The sequence below is a fragment of the Phoenix dactylifera genome, chromosome 6 (assembly GCF_009389715.1).
Source record: "Phoenix dactylifera cultivar Barhee BC4 chromosome 6, palm_55x_up_171113_PBpolish2nd_filt_p, whole genome shotgun sequence".
Lineage (NCBI taxonomy): Eukaryota > Viridiplantae > Streptophyta > Magnoliopsida > Arecales > Arecaceae > Phoenix > Phoenix dactylifera.
This window is the reverse complement of record NC_052397.1, coordinates 11,149,949-11,173,205: the sequence shown is the minus strand read 5'-3', so window position 1 is coordinate 11,173,205 and position 23,257 is coordinate 11,149,949. Positions and strand designations below refer to the sequence as shown.

Sequence of the window (23,257 nt, the reverse complement as noted above, 5' to 3'; positions counted from 1 at the left end):
AACCAAGAGGCTACAATATATAAATATCCTTGTCAAAATCACCATATAAAAAAATACTTTTTAGATCTATCTACTATAATGACCCAATCTTGCAAGCTACTAAAGAAATAAGTACTTTAATCATAGTTAATTTTACAACTAGACTGTAGGTTTCATCAAAATCAACTTATAGTTTTGTCAGAATTTCCTTGCCACAAGCCTAACTTTGTAGTATTCAATAGAGCTATTACTCTTCCTTTTCACCTTATAAACCCACTTGTAAGAAATAAAAGAAACACCACTAGGTAAAGAAACTAAATCCCATGTCTCATTTTCTTAAGAGTTGAAATCCCTTCTTTTATGGCAACCTCCCAAATTCAAACACTTTGGTCTCATCATATGAAATGCATTCTAATTGATTAACAATAATAGAAGCATAATAATAAGCAACAAAAGCATAATTTCTATCTCTATGCATGTTAACTGGTTTCTTCTTTCTCTTGCTTCGTAGCAATAGTGATGGATTTTCAGAAGCTTCATGTTCATCTTCAAGTAATTTCATCTCTTCTTCTTCTCTAACAATATGCTCCTTTTTTCTTAGAATTTTATACATTTATACCAAATTTTCATGGAGTTTTATGATATAGCTACTAGAAGTAGGCAAAGATAAAAAGAATCTAGCTATTGAGTTGGAGAAAAAGAAGCAGGAGAAAAAGAAGAAAGTTGGCCACCTTGTTTTTCTGAAGCAACATCCTCATGAGATATGTGGTCCTCATCATTAACTGACTTAAAATCACCAATTGAGAAATAGGACCAATCAAAGGACCACCAAAAAGAGCACTCATCAAAAAACCATGTTTAGAGATATCAAACTTCATTGTCTAAAGATTAATGTACAACCAACCTTTCCTAGTCTTATCATAACTAAGAAACATACACATGACAAAATTTTTATATAACCTATTTGAGATTTCATCATAAGCACGTATAAAGTAAATATATCTAAACACATTAAGATGAGAAATATCAAGGCGCATCCCAAATAGTTTTTCATAACGGAGTAATATGGTCAAGACTTCTTAAAGTTGTCCTGTTAATAACATATACTGTTGTCTCCATGCACTCTACTAAAAATTCACATTTTACATTCTTTGCATGAATTATATCAATAGATATACATTCTTCCTCTCTGCTACATCATTCTATTTAGAGTAGTTGGGCAAGCAAACTCTTTACATATACCATAACTAAGTAGATAGTTGAAAAATTCTTTTGAAATATATCTACCACCGCCATCATTTCATAGATAGTCAATTTTTAATTTACAGAGATTTTCAACTATATTTAAATTGATAAAACTTCTCAAACACTTCTAACTTTTCTGCGACAAAATAGATTTAGGTATATCTAGAGAAATCATCACTAAATACAATTTCATACCTTATACTAGGAAAGGTGGAATGCTAATCCTCCCACTGAGATCTGAATGTATCAAATATAGTGGTCGAGATGACCTTATTCAGATTTTTCTAAAGGGTAGCTTATGCATCTTCCATATTGGCATCTAGTGTAGATAATGCCAATATGGAAGATGCATAAGCTACCCTTTAGAAAAATCTGAATAAGGTGTAGATAATGCCAATATTCACTTTCATTTTAGGAAATCTATTTTAACCAGTCCTTTGCTTTGCATATCTTGAAGTCTGTCAAAATTCATGAGCAAATCTAGCATACTATAAATCGGTCATATCATTCTTAAGAGTTTGATCCATATAAGAATTGCCAGTAGATATAATATAAGCTTGTTTATTGAGTAATAATCTTTTCAAAAGTTTTAACATTAGCATAAATATCCACATATCAAACACAAATAAAATAAAACATTTTTGTCTATGATATATAAAATAGAAATCAATTTTTTTAATACCAAGCACATAATAAATAATATTTATAAAAAAAAATCCATAAGATTATGTGAGAGATTGTTCACCAATACTTTTGATAGGATAAAGTGAATCATGAGTAGTTGCAATTGTCTCAGAATCAGTATAATCATATAGAGAATAAAATATCTCTCTATAGCCAATAAGATGATTAGAACACCCAAGATCATTAATCCAGTTATTAGCAAAATCAATATTTGACATACAAGAAGAAACATAAATATATGCATACTAATCATCAAGACAATTGACATTAACAATAGAAGTACTAAGAACCCAACTATTAGCCCCCTTCTCTCCATGCTTCGATGTAGAGGATAAAACCTTAGATTGTTTGATCTTCACCTGCAAATCTTGAATTTTGTTACCAAATTTTCTACATCTATGACAATTCTCCTTGAATTTATACTAATTCTTCTATTTAGGATTTTTTCCTTCTCGAATTCTTCAACTAGTCTTTTTTCTAATTTTTTGAATTTGTTATTTTATATTTTATTTTGATTTATGTTATTAGAAAATAAAATCTCTTCTTTTAGAGAGGACATAGTCCAACCATGCATCTGAGTATTAAGTTCTTCCGGATTAATACGTGTATTTTTAAGTTATGCTAATTTAAGTTGTTTAGTCCATCCATAAATAGCAAACATATAAGAACTATACTTTTTATTCAAACCATGAACTGACAGTCTATCCCATTTATTTGTTTATCATAGCAAGAGTTTTCATCAAGCATGCTAAGCTTATCAAACAATTTCTTTCTTCTAAAAAAATACTGAAAGATATTAAGATTACCTTGATTGAGATCATCAATCTCAATCTCCAAAAAATTGAATCCAAACCTCATTAGATATTAAGTGCATAGCTGTAAGAATATTCAATACTTTTTTTTGGCTCCTCTAAATCTTGAATATGCTGATCATAATTTTTATCCACATTGATTTGGAGAAGATGCATAGATTTTCTAGCTTTGACCCTCCACTTTCTCTGCTAAGAGTTTCTAGTGGTATCACCATGTCTTCTTGTTCATGATCTCCTAAAAATCTTCCTCAATCGTATAATATTTGATGCAAGACTTTTAATAGATATAATTCGTGCTATTCAATTTTTCGATCCTAATGAGAGACATGATAGTACACACTAACATTGATGTATAGTGAACTACTAGAAGCTCTTTAACTATATCGAGCTACGAATATACGAATCACTAGTCATAAAGGATATGGCTCTAATACCATGCAGAATTGCATACTTTTTGATATAAATCGACATGTTGGTCCTAGATCCAAAACAAGGATAAATTAAATGAACCAACAACAATAGAAGAAAAATATAAAAAATATTGGAGAGAGGAGAAAGAATTTTTTATTCAAAGAAAATATTTGAAAACCAAAATATAGATTCCCTCTAATACACCTCACACAAGAAATTTTCCTCAACAAAAAGCCTCACATTACTATCCCCTTACAAAAGTTGAATTAAAAAAAGCTGACATCCAAGAGTCTTCCCATTGTAGTTTGATTGTCTATTGAACCGAAGGCTGAACTTAACTAACATGAACCAATACGATCATTAGTTAGAATTATTTAATTAATATCTTGGGAGTTCATGATGCTTTTAACATAATCCTCTATAACAGGTTAGAAGAAACTTTGAAACTAGATTGTGTTTTTGAAAGGCACTGGATGCAATTTTTATTGTACCACAAAAAGTATCAAAAAGTTACAATCCACCAAAGTTTTTCGTATCATTGCCCTTGAAATGCTGTAACAGCACAGGACCTTACTCAAAAAAGCTTGTCGAAATATATTATTTGGGTTCTTTGGCCCCAATATAAATATTCAAAATTTACCAAATGCATAGCCGATGAGAGAGTAAATACACGATCGCATAGATCCTCACATACTTCCCCCATTTAAGCCAACAACCTTACCAAGCTAAAAGTCCAAATCTATTCACAAGTACGACAAATCCAATCACAAACACCACTATCAACTCATGGCCAACTCAAATGGGCAGAAGTTGAACTGTTAAGAAGGCAGGAATACTATTGGCCGACCTTGCAAAAGGACGCGGTCGAGTTCATCAAGTGGTGTGATCGATGTCAACGCCATTCAAATACCCAACAATGACCAGCGGTGCCACTGATGCCGATCAACGCCCCTTGCCTGTTCGTGCAATGGGGGGATCAACATCCTTAAACTTGTTTTGGTGGCAACTGGGCAGCACAAGTTCCTCTTTGTAACGGTAGACTACTTCACCAAATGGGCAGAAACTGAACTAGTGGCTCAGACTACCTAGGTGAAAGCACGAGACTTCATCTGGCAAACCATTATTTGCAGGTTCGGGCTCCCCTGGGCAATCATCACAAATAACATGCGTTGGTTCGACAATGCTAAATTCAAAAAGTAATGGACCGAGCTCGGAATCAACCACCGATTCACTTTGGTGGCGCACCCCCAGTCTAATGGAGAGGCCGAAGTGACTAACCGAACAATCCTACAGGAACTAAAGGTGAGGCTGGATCGAGCGAAAGGGTTGTGGGCTGAAGAGCTCTACAATGTTTTGTTGGCATACCGAACAACGTCTCAAGTCCATACTAGGGAGATGCCCTTTAACCTTGTCATTGGAACAAAGGCAGTAATCACACTTGAGATCGGACTTTCGTCGTTTCGGATGGAAAGTTTCGACGACTAGACAAATTTAGATCAGCTCCGGATCAACCTCGACATGTTGGAAGAAACTAGAGAATAAGCTCAAATCCATGTGGGGGTGTACTAGCAAAAAGCAGCTCAGTACTACAACTCAAGGCTCAAAGGCAAGCTATTCCAACCTAGTGATCTCGTCTTGAGAAAGACTAAAGCGTTCCAACCAGGAGAGCTCAAAAAGTTGAGCCCAAATTGGGAAGACCCATACTGAATAGCCGAAGCTATGCGACCGGGAGTGTATAGACTAGAGCAGCTCAACAGCATTCTGATCCCATAGACTTGGAACTCGACAACCTTTACATCTATTATCAGTAAGGTTCATTGTAGTCTAAGCTTATTTCTAATAAAAATCCACTTATTGTCTTTGTTTTTCAAATCGGACGACTATTGCAACTGTACTCGACTTGGGACACCCCGGGGATGCTTGGGCACCACCAAAGGAGACACCCCGAGGACGCCTGGGGCCTTCTTAAGACCGAGCCTACTCAAAATTCCTCTAGGCTCATAGTCTAGAGATGAACAACTAAGGGGCCACCCGGAGCTAACTCGGAACTTTTTTCAGTTGCGCCCACTCGAAATTCTTCTAGGACCATAGTCTAGAGATGAACAACAAAGGAGACAACCCAGGCCAACCTAGGACCTCCTCAAGCTGAGTTCATTCGGAATCTCTCTCTTGCTCCATATATGACCAACAAAAGAGACACCGTGAGTCAACCTAGGACCTCCTCAAGTCAAGCTCACTCAGAATCTCTCCAGAGCAAAACTCCACAGATGACCAACGAAGAAGACACCCTTGGCCGACCTGGGACCTCCTCAAGCCGAACTCACTCAGAATCCCTTTGGAGCAAGACTCTAGAAATGACCAATAAAGGAGACACCTCGGGACAACCTGGGACGTCCTCAAGCCAAGCTCACTCAGAATCCCTCTGAAGCAAGACTCCAGGGATGACCAACAAAAAAGACAATCCAGGCCGACCTGAAACCTCCTCAAGCCGAGCTCACTCAGAATTCCTTTGGAACCTAAGTCCGGAGAATATCAATAGAGGAGACAATCTGAGCCGACCTGGGACCTCCTCAAACTGAGTTAACTCACAATTTCTTGGGAGCCGAACTCCAGGAAGATCAACTGAGAAGCTGAGCTCTACATCGCTCCTTCTTAGATGAAATTAAACGTAAGGAAAAAGAAGGGGGGAAAGTATGGTCAACGGGAAAGTAATGAATGCCTCTTGTTTGATTGGAGTTTTCAAAGAAGAAAGAAGGAAAAATTGTATTCCCATGGAAATATGATTCCCACATTTCATGAAAAAGTCTTTTCCATGAGAAACATTGGAAAGTTACTTTCCCATGAGGCGAGAATTACTCCATTTTTACTTTTTCCCAAAAAATCCCTTCAGCATTAAAGAAGCATTAAAGAGGCATTAAAAACCTAATGTTTATTAAGGGCATAATAGGATTTATACATAACTTTCCTACGAAAGTGGATGGCCAACCAAACATAAACACTTTGAAAATTTGTCACTTTTCCATGGTCAACAAAACATGTCAAAAGTACTTTTCTAGGCATCATCTTTCTAGAAATTTGTTTCCTAGGAATTATATTCCTAGAAGGGAAATGCTTCCAGCGAATCAAATGAGCCCTAAACGTAAGGGAAAGAGTTCAGTGCAACAACCCGAACTAAAACCAAGAAATGAACAAGTAAGGATAGTCAGGTACTTTGAAAATTTTCTTTACTTTTATTGTCTTTTGGTATATATATTTACCTCATTAGAAGGCGAGCAAAAAGAGCTACAAGAAAAGATCGAAGCTTGGGGCGATGACCTAAACTCAAGTAAAGAAAACAAACAACAAGAACAAAAACTGAAGTCAGGTACTTTAAAAAATTTACTTTCATTAATCTTGAATTTTTACACTTATGTCAACAAAGGTTGAAAAAGAGAGTACATTAAGCTTTGTTTACCTAAGCAAAAAGAAGAAAAAAAAAAGAGATGGAAAGGCAGGATTTCACTCCTCACCTTCCCCACCTTCGCCGCTGTCGAGGTTGCCATCGCCACCGCCGATCTCACCCTCCTCAAGGTCGTCGCCATCTCCATAGCTATTGTTGCCGTTGCTGTCAGCCCCGCCTTCTTCGCTGCCTTCCCCGCCCCCGCCTTTGCTGACGACGTCGTCGTCGAGGCTAGAGAAATCCATCCTCGAGACGAGCCGTTGAGCTCGAGCTCAACATTTGTTGAAGCCCTTCTTGAAGGCATCGGTCACGTTCTACAAGGTCTCCCAAGGGTCGTCAGAGCTGAATCGGACTCTTGGACTGACCATCCTGGAAAGTAGGTCTTAGAGGAGCGAGCAGGAGTTGAAGGGCCCTACTCGGGAGCTGACAAGCTCAAACTTGACCAAGCCAAGCCACGAGCCTTGAGGGGAGACCGACGTGGAGACATAGCAGTAGCAGAAGGTTGGGTGAGAACAACCCCCTCCGGAGGAGCCGATCTCATCGGCGACACAACCTCAACCTCAGGGTCGAGCTCCATAGCCCCCCCAAGGTACCTCAAGAAAGACTTCAAGAACCAAAGCCTCAGCAACGACCTCGATGGTAGCTTCGCCATCGGGGGTCAAGGAGGACTCCCTCTTCAACATTTTTCCTAAGGGTGGCTTGCCCTTAGCAACCGCAGCTGACCTCTTCTTTATCTACCTCCTCTGACGATCAACACGAGGTCGGTCTTTATGGCAACGAGAGTTGCAAAAATAAGAATAACATCAAAAAAGAATGAAATGCTAAACTTGGATGATATTCATTTTCCCTTGTGCGAGGACGAACACCTCGTAGTTCGAGCCCGATCAAACCTCGAGCTCAACCGAAGGCTACCAAGCCTAGGGAGAATGGCCTAACGACACGGTTCCCTCTGAGGCGCTAACTTCGGCTCTGCTCATGGTGGTAGAGAAGATGAAGAGAAAGACAAGGAAGCGAAGAACAAGACAAAGGGAAGAGGCCGAGCAGCCAGAAACAAATACAAAAAAGCTTGCCTGTTCTCTTATTGAGACATTCAAAACTTTCTCTTTCACGACTGGTACCATTGCCTTCCACTCTGCCTTTCTTGTGGTTCTTGGTGGGGCCCTTCTTCACTCCTATAATGAGGGAGATCTCTCTTGGCATACTGATTCTTAGTTCTGCTTCCGAGGCATAGCTGAGCGCTCAAGGCATAAGGGTGGGCTTTTCAGTTCTTATTAATGTGCCCTTAGAGCACTAGCACCGGTTTCCTTTCCTATCAGCGAGTTCCAAAGTCTGTGCTATGGGCTTTGGCTGCTAACACCCACCCTTCCTAACCCACAAAAAGAAAACTCATATTACAAAATAAAATATTTCAAGAACATCGGCGAGAACCGCAGCCCTTTTTAGCAATACGCTTTTAATTTTTTTTTAAGATGCTTTAATATTGCCTAATAAATTGTTGTATGAAAAATTTAATTGAACATTTTTTACTCGAAGGTGGCATTTTTAGCAGTATGCTTTTCTGTTAGCGAGGTTTGGCATTAGCAGCCAAAGACCATAGCACCGGCAACAGAAGACTTGGAACTCGCTGATAGGAAAGGGAAAGAAATCAAGACCGAACTCTTGAAAGCTCAAATGACCGGTGCTGGAAAAGCGCGTTATAAGAACCGAAAAGCCCACCTTATGCCTTGAGTGCTCAGCTACGCCTCGGAAGTGGAACTAGCTGAAGAATCAGTATGCCGAGAGTAGATCTCCCTGGAGTGAAAAATGACCCCACCAAGCACCACAAGAAGATAGGCAGAGTGGCGAGGCAATGGTACCAAACGTGAAAGAGAGCTGTGAATTTGTCTGAATAAGAGGCGAGCATCATGCGCAAAATTGCATGGAATAACATGTGCCCAAGGAAGATACTAAGGAGTTTCTGGTAACAACCAGTAATCTTTGGTCTGCTAATGGTGCAAGGACTCGCATTCGGAGGATATTGGGAACTAACAATTATTTCTTATGGTCTTTTTCAGCTATGTAATTAGTTTTCAGCACATGCTATGTGCGCGTGCAGGGACTGGAGTAGAACACAAAAACAGAAACAAAAAGAAAGGAACCGACTCAGAAGAAGTCATTCAGGCTTTCTGCTTTTATTTTCAAAAACTCAAGAAAAGTGAAACTATTAAGCAACACATACAATGAAATCCTTCTGTTTTTAAATTTGTTTGTACAAACTTGAGAGCTTTAGGAAGCAAAGCTTAATTGCAGAAGTTCTCAGCAAATGCTATCTTAGAACAAATGTTTACAGCTTCCCTCATCCATCACACGTACGAAATTTTGCGAATAGTTACTAGCCTTCAACTATTAAAAGAATGTCATATAATAGGAAGCTAGTCAATGAACTTTCTTGATTGACAACATAGCAATTAGATTTGAAAGCGTTTTGACCCTGAGATGTTGCAGAAAACGTAACCTGTTGCTAGGCCACTTTTTCCAAATGCGGCTCAAGCAAAAATTCAACTGCAGTTAGAAGGCGAGCAAGTATTTTTAATTCCTAGTATTTTCAATTCTTTAGTTTACTTTGTTTAGAACAAAGACAACATCATATACCAAAACCAAGTGAAATAAAACTAACAGCAATAAAACAACACTCTAAGCACAAGGGCACAAGACATTTTTTCCATTTTTCAGCACCCTAAAAGTACGCAAACAAAAAGAAAAGTATAATCGAATACAAAAGCATAAGTGTGCTCAGAAGAAATAATCAAATCATAGAGCAGCCTCATATGCCGAGACCTATAATTCAGGTTCTTCATCACAGCTGAAAAATCAAACCTCAAAGAATGGTTACTTTGTTAAAACAAAGCACACACAAAAAAAAGAAGTGAAATGTAAATATTAAGGAGACTCAAGAGAATGAACAAGACAAGGCTAAAATCGATAAAAAAATTAAAAAAAATAAAAGAATAATCCGTTGCAGAAACAAATATAGAAGAGAACTTTTGATCCAATAGTCCAAATGGACAATCATGTATGGCATCAGATAATAAGCGGAGTGTAAATCCACACAACCACTTCAGTGTGTAGGATAAGATAATTGCATCAATTGCCATTCCTCCAGAATTCTAAACAAATTCCAAAGCTTGCAATCTTGTAAAAATGTTAGCATATCGAGTAAAACTAATGAAAACATGACTCAAAAGTGCAGTAATAAGAAGAGGGGCATCAGTTAATAAGCGGAGTTTTAGTCCACACAAAATTTCGGTGTGTAGGATTAAGATTTCACAATCACATCACTTGCCAACTTAACAAATTTTTGTTCTTAATACATGAATTTTTTGCTGCAAAAAATAGGAATTTCGAGTGGACCATTTGACACCAGAGCAACCAAGTATTATGCATTGGGCTGGTAAGCCAACCATTTAGCTCTCTGCACCAGTTATATCTCCCAGACAAAGAATAAACCATCTGAGAAGAGAGTAACTGGTGCAATTCCTTTGCTACAAAGCTTATATAACCAAAAACAAAAAAATATTACAAGATTAAAAAGTGGTGTCAATCGATAGCTCAGAAGATGCGCATTTAATCAAAGACACAAAATAGATCTCAGATGTCCAGACAGAGAAAATTTTCGGCATCCTCATCATAGCATATCAACAAACACTTTATATGAAATTAAATAAGAAAAGTTAAGAGAAAAAAAAAAGGAAATACCGATCTCTCAGATGCGCTCCTTGAAACAACAAGGAAGGCAGAGATTGCAGACATTCAACATGGCATCAGTTTCTGACCGCCCGTCTGCTTCGAATCTCGTCATCGAGAGTGCAAAAGATTAGAAGGAGAAGAAGAAGAAGAAAGAGAAATAGATACACGAAAGAAGAATCGAGATTGTTGATGGAGAAAAAGAAACACAGGAAGAAGGAGAGGGAGAGGAATGGGAGATTGCGGCGTCCGGCAGGGTTTAAAAAGGGCTCCCCCCTTGGAGGCCTAAAACACGAACTAGGGTTTCGATGCAAGGGTATCCAGCCGCATTCTGAAGACCAGGAAGTACTGGGCTGTGGTATGATGCTCCAAATGTTTGGGCTCAAAACGGGCCAGATTGTGTTGCCTTATCGACACCCAAAGGCGCACATGATCCTTCTCCCCTTGGGCAGAAGTCAATTTTTTTTTTTTTTTTATTTCCAAATTTTGTTGGGTAGGGTTGGTTTTAGATTAGCTTTTTATTTTTTTAAAAAAAAACTTTTACACTTCTAAATAACCTATACTAAAATATTTCAAGCAAAACAATAGAATAAGACATTTTGAATAAGAATAGTTACTAGAAAAATCGTTCAAGATGGCCCCATCTAGTTAGTTTTTATTTTTTTTATTTTTTCTTATGAGACAAGATTATACTCTGCACATCTTGGCAAGATAGTTTTGCCTTTTCGTAGGTACCATTCTGTCTCTACAGCATATATTGCTTGATGAATAAAATTTATGTATTTATGTTAACTCTCTTAATAAAAAGAATAAATACTCAATTCGAGCCATTTATGATATTTATTATTATATTTGACACCCTATTTTAAAAATAGGACCAACCAAGTAACTTGGAAAAGAAGTTTCGTCAAGGATCATTAAATCATCCGTTGGATCAATCTAAGCCAATCAATTCCGTCTAATATATTAATTATTAATTATATATATGTAAAATATTAAAATCATAAATATATATAATTTTTCAGAAAAATGTGAAATAAAATATGCATGCTTTGTTGACATAGTTTTAGGTTGTTTAACAAATGAATTTTGGAAAATTGAGATTTCATTGAATGCAAAAAGTAAGTTTCATGAGGAGCCTTCTCAAGCTTTTCATAAAACTTATCTTACATAAATTGAAATTTATTAGTATCATTTTTAAGGATACTTAGTTGCTCATAGACAACTCATGTCTCTAAAAGTCCTAGGATTTCTCTTCTTCTCAATCTCTTATAGAGTAAAATTGGACCTTTTTAGGCAACCATAATGTTTGATGAGACACAATAAAACTGCAGTCCTATTGCAATAAATCAAATAGAAGATTAGTAGAAAGTGGACGGAAGAAGCTTTTGGCATTTGATGAGGAAAGGTATGAGAAAGGAGGGAAGGCCCATTGTGGTGAAGAGTGGTGGGAGTGTTGGATCCTATTTAATTAAACCCTGATCCCGTTTAATTAAAACCCACATCTTGACAAGTGTCCCTTGAATTTCGTAAATCCTGATAATCACAAGGGCATTAAGGTATTTTCACAGCAGTGAAGGGTTACCTTGATGGGGGGTGACTCTTCACGGGTGTAACCACCTGCAACGTTTGGTCCCTGGAGAGGGCCATAAATAGCCTGTTAGACCCCTTCTCTAAAGCACGCATTAAGAGCTCTCTCTCCAGAAGATCTTTCGCTAATTTCTGTCCAGATCACGCTAATCTTTGTCTAGATCAGAGCAATCTCAATTGCTGCGCACGCATCTCAGAGTTCAATGCAAATGGATTTAGCGAATCAAGGTATGATTTATAATTCATTAAGTTAATCATTCCATCAATGGTATCAGAGCAGGTGGATTGGATTCCAAAATAAATCATATCCATTTGATCTGTTGGGTGAGAAAAATGGAGACCCCGATGTTATTTAAACATATGAAAAAGTTTTCTCTGGGCGATGTGGGACTAAACTCTTCCCATCTTTCCCCTTCTTCCATTTTTACTCAAGAAAATAAGGAAGGGAGAGCCGCTGCCATGGCCGCCGCTGCGGCGGGTCTCGGTCGCGGCCCTCCCTGTCCAACTGGTGGCCAACAGGGCCACTGTCCAGCGGCCCGACTCCCCGGCTGCCGCTGCGACCCGCCCCCCGGCGAGCCGGCAGCGGCTGCAACCCGCCGTGGCCGCCATGGCCACCGTGGGCGAAGAAAAAAAAAAAAAATTGGCCGCCATGGCCTGCGGCCCGCCGCTAAGCGGCCCCGGCCACTGCCAGCGGCGCCAGCCGCGCCACCCACGGCGCCCGCAGCACGGCCTCCGGCCGACGCCCCTGCGGCCCGCGACCGCGGGCTGCGGCCGCACCCTGCGGCCGAACCCCGCGGCCTCCGCGGCCGACCTCGGCCTCCGGCCCCGCCTTGTGGCCGCCCCGCGGCCTGCAGCCGTGCCTACGGCCGGCGGTGGCGGTTGCGCCGCCGTCGTTTAGGAGAGAAGGGGCCCACTGGTTTTGGCCCCCTTCTCCTCTTTTCATTTGGGGAAGATGAATAGTGTTGGGTTTCAGGTTTTAACCCGAAACCCGAATCTGGTTAATTAAAAAAAAAAAAGGGTGAAGGGATAACAGGTTTCGGGTTATTGGGCTTCGCCCGCAACCCGAAACCCGAATCCTTTTGGCTTAAATTGGGCCTTTTACAGTTAAACCCCTGAAAATATGTTATTCTGAAAAAGGGGCTTTTGAAATTCATATATGGTCCCCAGCCGAAAGTTGAATTATCAAAAGGGTCCTAAAATATTTTTATGTGGTCCCTTTGCTAAAGTTTCATTGCAGAACAGTACTTTGACAATTATATATTACTCCATGTAATGAATTTATTGCATAATTGATCAATTTATATGCTTTCTTATTATGATACATGATTATTTAAATTTATTCATATTTTTCATGATAAAAGGATGATATATACATGAGACGAGCCAAAGCATCTTATGTAGGAAAAGACATATAAATGATTAAATTTTTGCATATTTGTGGTGACGAGCCAAAGCATCCCATAAATTTTAGAATGCTTTAGTTTAATTTAATCAATAAAGAGTCTTTTTATCATCATCTCATGAAATTGAATAGTTGCATCATATATAATGAACCGGCCCCAAAGGGAAATCATTATACAAAGTTAATGATGGGATGAAATAATATTATTAGTATGATATTTATGATGAAATCTTGTTGCCCAAAGGCCTTGAATTCTTCATTAACATTGAACAATATCTAGTAAAATTTTATCCATTAAATAACGGTGTCTAAGAAAAGCTTGTCAAAAAGGCATACGTGCCTAAGAAAGGCTGGTACTTAAGTGAGCCTAGTGCTCCACCACCGATCTGGAGCTGATCTGGCTGTTATTCTTTGAATTTTTCCAACTAGATATATAAAGTTCATTAAATATCATACTTAATGCATTAGTTTTATCGTAAAGGGGTAAATCATGTAAAGTTAATTTTGATTTACTCACTAAATTGCTAATATGGGTTAGTGATTTAGATAAGGTTTTAGCGTAATTATAGCATGCATATTGATAGTAAGCATATGTTTTGCAGCTTTGTTTCCGACAGTTTTTTCACAATCTACATCATGCATCCCAATACTTAATGGTTCAAATTTCTCGGAATGGAAAGAAAGGCTGACATTTACTTTAGGGTGCATGCATATTGATCTGGCACTTCGTGAGGACATGCCACCTGTCCCCACGGAGGAAACTACGCCAGAGGAAAAAAAGTTGTATGAGAGGTGGGAGCGGTCAAACCGCTTAAGTCTTTTACTCATACAAAATCATATCTCCAGAAAGATAAGGGGCTCAATTCCAGATTGCAAAACTGCAAAAGAATTCTTAACAGCAGTAGAAGAGCAATTTGTGAGTTCAAAGAAAGCCCTAGCCAGCACCTTAATATCAAGGTTTGCTTCCTTAAAGTATAATGATAATGGTGGCATACGCGAGCACATTATGGAATTACGTGACATCGCTGCCCAATTAAAATTATTGGAAGTAGACATGTCAGAAACTTTTCTTGTGCACTTTGTCCTTAATTCTCTGCCTATGGAGTATGCACCATTTAAGATCTCATACAACACACATACAAAAAAATGGACTATGAATCAACTTCTAGCCATGTGTGTTGATGAGGAGCAGAGAATAAAACAAGAGAGGCAAGAGAGTGTTTATCTCACCTCTCATAAGGGAAAAGGACATAAAGAGGTCGGCGGTACCAGTCATCATATTCCTGTTAAGAAGAAGAAAATGAAAGTGTCAGCCAAAGTGACTGACAAAAGACAAATAAAGTGCTTCTTCTGTAAGAAACAGGGACATTTGAAAAAGGACTGCATCAAGTACAAGAAATGGCTCGAAAAGAAAGGTACTTTTCTTTCCTTAGTGTGTTATGAATCAAATTTTATTGATGTACCTCATAACACATGGTGGATTGACTCTGGTGCTACTATCCATATATGTAAAACTTTGCAGGGATTGTTGAACAAAAGAATTCCAACGGAAAGTGAGCGAAGCATTATAATGGGAAATAAGATGCGTTCACATGTGGAAGCTGTTGGAACGTTCAAATTGACCTTAAAGACTGGCCATATTTTGTACCTAGAAAATACCTTTTATGTACCTGGATTTTCTAGAAACCTAATATCTATTTCAAAACTTGTTTCTTTTGGATATACCGTTTCATTTGGACGGTCATTTGTAAACCTTTCCTTGAATAATATTATTGTTGGTAATTGCTTGTTAGAGGATGATTTATTTAAATTAGACCTTGATACATCCTTTGAACTATCCCTTTTATCCCTGCAAAATAAAGATCATTATGGATTAAAACGTAGCCTAATAAATGAAAATTCCTCTATGTTATGGCACCGAAGATTAGGCCATATCTCCATAAAAAGAATCAAGAGATTAGTAAATGATGGAATTTTACCAACTCTTGACTATGATGATTTTGAAACTTGTTTAGACTGCATCAAGGGAAAGCAGACTAACAAGTTTAAGAAAGGTGCTATAAGAAGCATAAATTTATTGGATGTCATACATACAGATATATGTGGGCCCTTTTCGACCCCATGTTTTACTGGTCATAAATATTTTATCACCTTTATTGATGATTACTCACGCTATGGGTATCTCTACTTGTTGTATGACAAGGCTGAGGCATTAAATGCCTTTAAGCTTTTCAAAACAGAGGTAGAGTTACAACTTGATAAAAAGATTAAAGTTGTGAGATCAGATAGAGGTGGTGAATACTACGGTAGGTATACTGAAACAGGACAAAATTTAGGTCCATTTGCTCGATTTCTTCAAGAGCAAGGTATAGTTGCACAATACACTATGCCTGGTACTCCTGATCAAAATGGAGTTGCGGAAAGAAGAAACCGAACATTAATGGAGATGGTAAGAAGTATGATTAGTCACTCAACTCTCCCAATTTCTCTGTGGGGTGATGCCTTAAAAACCGCTGCGTATATTCTAAACAGGATTCCTACTAAAGCTGTCCCAAAAACACCCTATGAAGTTTAGACAGGTAGGAAACCTAGTTTAAGACATCTACACATTTGGGGGTGTCAAGCTGAGGCAAGGGTGTACAACCCACAAGAGAAAAAGTTGGACTTTAGAACCATTAGTTGTTATTTTATTGGTTATCCAGAAAAGTCCAAGGAATACAGATTTTATTGTCCTAATCATACTTTGAGGATTGTGGAGACAAGGAATGCTAGATTCCTTGAAAATGACCAAATCAGTGGGAGTATAACACCTCAAGAAATTAATTTTGAGGAAAAGCAAACTCCGTATGATGTGCAAGATTCAAATAAGCAGCCAATGATTCCTCTACCTATCATTGATAATGATTTGGAGGAGGATGAGTCTACTATTAATGTTCCACTTGAATCTGTGCCAGTTATCACTGAGAATGTTGCTCCTCCATCTATAGAACCAGTGGATCAAGAAGTAACTTTAAGAAGGTCATCAAGGGTAAGGAGATCTCCAATTCCACCAGATTATATAGTATACCTTCAAGAAAGCGATTGTGACATAGGGAAGATAGATGATCCAATAAATTTCTCACAAGCCATAAGTTCGGTAAATTTCTCCAAATGGCTAGATGCTATGAAAGATGAGATAGATTCTATGGCTAAAAATAATGTTTGGAATCTAGTTGAACTACCTCCTGGAGCTACTGCAGTACGCTGCAAATGGGTTTTTAAAACCAAAAGAGACTCCAAAGGCAAGGTAGAGCGACATAAGGCCAGACTTGTTGCCAAAGGATTTACTCAAAAGGAGGGTATTGATTATCATGAAACCTTCTCTCCAGTTTCAAAGAAGGATCCTTTAAGGATAATTATGGCTTTGGTGGCTCATTTTGACTTAGAGCTGCACCAAATGGATGTGAGAACTGCATTTCTTAATGAAGATTTAGAGGAAGAAGTTTACATGAAACAACCTGAAGGTTTTGTTTCAGAAGATCAGAGTCAAAAAGTTTGCAAGCTAAATAAGTCTATATATGGACTCAAGCAATCATCCCGACAGTGGTATCTTAAGTTCAATAACGTCATTTCTACATTTGGCTTTGTAGAAAACGTTGTTGATAGATGTATTTATCTTAAGATCAGTGGGAGTCGATTTATTTTTCTAGTCCTATATGTAGATGACATTTTGCTTGCTAGTAGTGATTTGGCATTGCTTAGGGAGACTAAGCAATTTCTCTCCAGTAATTTTGATATGAAGGATATGGGTGAAGCCTCATATGTCATCGGCATTGAGGTTCATAGAGATAGATCTAAGGGAAAAGTTTATCTATCTTAAAAAGCCTACATTAAGAAAATGTTGGAGAGATTTGGTATGGAAAATTCCAAACCAAGTCCAGTGCCTATTACTAAAGGTGAAAAGTTGAGCCAATCACAATCTCCGAGGAATGAAATTGAAAGGGAGCATATGAAAGCATTTCCATATGCTTCACTAGTTGGGACTTTAATGTATGCTCAAGTCTGTACCAGACCTGATATAGCATATGTTGTGAGATTACTGGAGAGATTTCAAGCTAATCCAGGAATGGAACATTGGAGAGCTGCAAAGAAAGTATTAAGATATCTTCAAGGAACTCAAGATCATATGCTCACATACAACAAATCCGATCTTTTGGAGATAGTTGGATACTCAGACTCAGACTTTGCGGGATGTCCAGATAGTAGAAAATCAACATCAGGTTATATCTTTCTACTAGCTGGTGGTGCAGTCTCGTGGAAGAGTTCGAAGCAAAAGGTGACAGCTGCTTCAACAATGGAAGCTGAGTTATTAGCATGCTATGATGCAGTTACACAGGCTATTTGGTTGAGGAACTTTATCACGGGCCTACAGATCGTGGACACTATTTCAAGGCCCATAAAATTATATTGTGATAATTTAGCAGCAGTTTCCTCAATAAAGAATAACAAGATATCCAATGGAAATAAGCACATGGAGGTGAAATATCTTGTTATAAAGGAAAAATGTGAAGACCATAAAGTTTCAGTTCAATACATCAATACTGTGCTTATGTTGGCAGATCCTTTGACCAAAGCAATAACCCCGGGATTGCATAAGGAGCATGTCAGTCAAATGGGTCTTTTCTGTATAAATTAATTGATGTATTATTGTGCACATTTTAGATGGTTGTAAATCACATATATTGTATTTTCTGCTTTAATGAATTCATATGGTTTATGCATACTATGGTAATATAGTATGAAGCAGAAATTGTGACCAAAGAATAAATTTTATGAGAAGTTCATTCATAAGGGTTTGGTTATGATGGTTTAGTAATATAGTGATCATGGAAGGTTATACGCCGATCAAATAGGTGTTATTTCCGCCATGGTTCGTATTATTATTCTCAAAGTAGTCAAACATAAAGTTTGCCCGACTTGATATCAGAATAAAAGGAATACGTGTATAAAGATTATAAAATTCAAGTGCTAAGGATATTTTACTTGTCAATATGGTCCAAGTGGGAGAATGTTGGGATCCCGTCAAGTTGTGGCCCACATTGACAAATGGCGTCAATATGGTCCAAGTGGGAGAATGTTGGATCCTATTTAATTAAACCCTGATTCCGTTTAATTAAAACCCACATCTTGACAAGTGTCCCTTGAATTTCGTAAATCATGATAATCACAAGGGCATTAAGGTATTTTCACAGCAGGGAAGGGTTACCTTGATGGGGGGTGACTCTTCACGGGTGTAACCACCTGCAACGTTTGGTCCCTGGAGAGGGCTATAAATAGCCTGTTAGACCCCTTCTCTAAAGCACGCATTAAGAGCTCTCTCTCCAGAAGATCTTTCGCTAATTTCTGTCCAGATCACGCTAATCTTTGTCCAGATCAGAGCAATCTCAATTGCTGCGCACGCATCTCAGAGTTCAATTCAAGATGGATTTAGCGAATCAAGGTATGATTTATAATTCATTAAGTTAATCATTCCATCAGGGAGATGATGCCATCGCTGTCATTGGCAAGGGAGTTCAGGGAGAGGAGGGCATTAAGAGTGTGAGAATTAGACATTCATATTGATGTGAGAAATTTTGAAAGTAAAGGGTGGGGAGAGGCATAGCGGATTGCATCGTTACAGTTATCAAGTTATTACTACTATGATTGTGAGGGACTGAAGGCTCAGAGGAGACTTAGGATGGCCAGTGAGGAAGGAAAAAGATGGAAAGGTGGGGGGAGGGAGAGAGAGAAAGAAAAGGAGAGGGAAGGGACAAATTGTTGGTGATTGTTGGCCTGGTACCATAATCTAGTAAGCATGGTGGAGTGAAAGAGGGTGACAAAGAGATAGAAAGAGAGAGAGAGCAAGAAGGACCTACTTGTTAATGCTTGCCGACGTACCATAATGTTTGGCGTAGGTGACTAAGGCGAGGGGGAAGAGAGAAAGGGAGGGTTCCTTGCTGCTATCTTTTGCCTATCACCAAGCTTCAAGGTGAGCACGATGAAGGGAGCGAAAGAGAGAAAACAAGGGCGTGGCTACTTGCCATCAGCCATCCTTAAGGATCCAGCAAGGGAGAGGGATGGGAATCGAAAGATAGAGAGAAGAGAGGATAAGAGGGAGAGGGCTCAAGCCTTAGCTCGAGGTGTGATGCTTATTGAGGCGAGGTTCTTGTTGCTTGCCATGGACCATCCAAAAATCCATGTCGATGCTAGAGAGAAGAGTCTTGTTCAAAGAGGGAAGAAGCAAAGCGAAGTGATAAATAGAAAGTATTCAATCAAATTCTAATTACCTAAATGATAAAGTTTTATTCGGTTTGAAAATTGGTTGGTTCCCTTGAACCTAGATGATTTGAACAAGCTGGTGGTTCAATGGTCGTTTAAAACAAATCTTATAAAATGCACCGATTTTTGTGGCAATCCAAGTTTAGGCGGTTATCTAGGTCAGATGCCAGTCAGTTGACAATTCCACTGGTTTAACCTGATTGGTTTAGTTTTTAAAACATTCGACAACGATGGCATTTGATTCTCTCCATGTTGAAAGAGACTTTGTAAATGCATATATAAAAAGATAAGTACTGTTGCCCAATAGATACAACCCAAGAGGGGGGGTGAATTGGGTCTTTTTAATACTTTTCGACTACTTCTAAACTTTTCAATTAATTAAGCTAAGTTGTATAGATGTACAGTGGAATTTAAACTTAGCAACAGTTTGATTCTAATCTGATCAAGATTAAAACTGTTAAGCAGCGGACTCAATAAACAATTAGTCAAGATTTCCCCAAGCAAGCATTTCAATACAATAAATCTTAATGATGTTTTATTAAATGAAACTTGATTAAACAATTTGAATATACTTGCAACTAAAGGATGCGCGGATAGGAGTTAAGCAAGCAATTCAATTAGATATTTATCTAAGAAAGTAAGTGAGAAAATTAAACAATGAAAGAAAGCATCACAAACACAACAAACGTATAGTGGTTTGGTGCACCTCAGCACCTACATCCACTCCCCAAGACCTCTTGAAAATTTCACTATAATCCCTCAGATTACAGCCGGTTGTTTTACAAGCTCACAACCTAACTTGTTGTTTTCATGAGATCACAACGAACTCGGTCGGTTTTCACAGGCTCACCGACTAGAACCAACCGATTGTTTTTCCAGGTTCACAATCAAACCCAGTTGATTTTTTTCGGTTCACTAACCACAACCTTACACCGTTGGTTTTATCTTTGGCTCACCAACAAACCTTAACCTCTTGATTCAATTCCTTGATTGAATCAAGTTACAAGTTATTAGAACAAGAGTTTAAAGCAAATACAAGCTTCTTAAACAAGCAGACATAGCAAATATAAACAAATAGAGTAAAGAGAAGAAGCCCTCAACCAAGTTTTGCAAATGAAGGAACTCGACTTCTTCTTTACTTGACCCTCTTCTGATTTCGCACAAGGTAGAGGATCACTGAGGCAGCACACAGTTGGAGAGGAAGCCTTGGGATTCACTCGAATGCTCTTCTTCTCTCTCTTTTGCTTTGAATGGCCCTTTTGTGCTTTTAGGAGGTTTCTCTTAAAATCTCTTTGAAATTTCTTCCCTATGTGTTCTCTCCCACTTTCTTACTGTCTTTCCTTGCTCTTCCCTTGATTTTATAGCTTTGGATGGCGTGGGAGCAAAGATCTAGCCGTTACAGACAAGAGTAGAGCCGTTATGACCCGTTTGCACATTCTGACAGTATATCCATTGGGATCGAAGTCGACTCGTGCGATCTGGAGTCGACTCGGCTGTGACTGGAGTCAACTCGCGCTTTACTGGAGACGACTCGCCCGCTGTTCCAGATTTGAATTAAAGTGCATGCCTCGTCCTGGGGTCGACTTGGACCAAACTGGAGTCGACTCGCCAACAGCTGGAGATGACTCGGGTACTTAGGGGTCGGCTCATTCTCAGAAATCCAGAGAACCCATTTTTTGATTTTCTTCCTCGAGTCGACTCGGGTTAACTTGGAGTCGACTCGGCTGACTTGAGAGACGACTCGAGATCTTCGGAATACGTCACGCTCTCAGAGACTGAAAAACTGATTCTCTATCTTTTAAACTGATTTCCTCTGGGAGTCGATTCGGACAACCTGGGAGTCGACTCGGCTGATATGGGAGATGGCTCGTAGTCTTCGTGAGTCGGCTCGCTGACAGGGTCTCAAAAACTAACGTTCTGTCTTTTTATCAGCTTTTTCCTGGAGTCGGCTCGTGAACAGTAGGAGTCGACTCGAGCACTATTCCTTGAAACTCCAGAGTGCCAGAGTTGACTCTGAACTTTCAGGAGTCGACTCGAGCACTGTTCTTTTGAATTTTTCTTGGAGTTTGCTCTTCTAACTTGAATCCTTTAAACTTGAACCTTGGGCCAATGAAGTGTGGCTTTCTTCCAACTTTTTTTGAGAGCTTTTGATGCCTTCTTTTATTCTTCCAACTTGCTATGTTCCTTGCAAAATAAATTATCTTTCTTCTTGCAACACAACCATTAGTAATTATACTTCAAGATTTTGTGATCATCAAAATCAATCTTTAAATCAATCTTTGGGTCAGCAAGTACAAAATGGAATTGCTCGTGCAATCTGCATGTGGTTAAAATGGAAACACAATGAGCAGACAATTTTACAATAACCAGACTTTGTCACAACAAAAAAGAAGTTGTTGGCATAGGCCACATGGTTGAGATAAACCTTAACTAGGTCAATATGCTCTTGCAAGTTAATGGGCCAACTCACAACCCATGAGCTTGGATCAAAGAAAAGTGAAGCGTTAAGCGGAGAGACCCTTAGTAATGATCTGCATAGGAAATAAAACAAATTCAAAGTTGTTGGCAAGCCACATGTTCATGAACAAAATGAAAATCAGTCTCAGTATACTTGGTGCAGGCATATATAGAATGTTGGATTAGTGGTGAGAAAGACAGCACTAAGATTGTCACACTGGAGAACTGGTGAATCATGGAGGTAGACACCAAGTTAATGAAGCAAATGTTGGATCCAGATGAGATCGATGGTAGCATTGGCTAACCCTTTGCATTTAGATTCAATATTGGAGCGAGCAACAATGCATTATTTCTTGGCACTCCAAAAAATGAGATTAGGACCAAGAAACATAGAAAATCCGTTGATAGAGTGACGGTCATTTGGGCTCCTAGCCCAATTGGGATCAAAGGAGGCATGAAGTTGTAGGAAAGAAGACTTAGTGGTCAAGAGGCCATGGTGAATAGTGCGTTTCAAGTAACGATGAATATGTTTGACAACTTTCCAGTGGAGAGTAGTAGGGCAATGCATAAACTGACAGATATGATTAACAGCAAAGGTAATATTACGTTGTGTTAAGGTAAGATACTAAAGTGCTCTGACAATGCTACAATATCGAATAGGATTACCTATAGGATCACCATCATAGAGGACCAAGTGGGAGCTTGTAGCAATAGGAGTGGACACAGGCTTAAAGCCAGCTATGGGTTTTTATTGGCATGTGTAAAGCATGTTGGTTTATTCAAAAAAATCATATTCTTTCTATTGATACCATATAGAACGGTATGCTATCCAAAGTAGGTCGGCCATGCCGAGTTAAGAACTAGAATAAATACTAAAAAAATCAAGCAACAATAGTAAAAAAGATTACAGAAGAAAAAATAAATTTATTCAAAAAGAAATAAATGCCGAAACAATGAGTTTGGCTCCTTTCGCAAAGAACCCTCAAGCCTATATTCTCATAACCTTTTTCTTACCACAAAAGATGTCTCACTAAACTTTCTCTCAACTATGTCACCATCTCCCAGTAGATCTCGAAAATATCACTATCCCACTTCAACTAAAAAACAAACTCAAAAATATTATGCCTAAGGTTCAACTTAACTAAAATAGGCCAGCACTAAACGACAAACTATTCTAACTAAAATGTTAGAATAAGAAATAAATACAAATTAGAAATA

General features: G+C 38.6%; 2 non-coding genes across 2 annotated transcripts; both read right to left on the bottom strand.

Moving 5' to 3' along the window:
• Window positions 1-9,623: 9,623 nt before the first annotated feature.
• On the bottom strand, window positions 9,624-9,705 carry LOC113461037. Its single transcript, XR_003382984.1, has one exon. It is a non-coding gene; the product is annotated as a small nucleolar RNA R16 (small nucleolar RNA).
• A 104-nt stretch (window positions 9,706-9,809) lies between these two features.
• LOC113461038 lies at window positions 9,810-9,896 on the bottom strand. Its single transcript, XR_003382985.1, has one exon. It is a non-coding gene; the product is annotated as a small nucleolar RNA R16 (small nucleolar RNA).
• Between the last annotated feature and the right edge of the window lie 13,361 nt (window positions 9,897-23,257).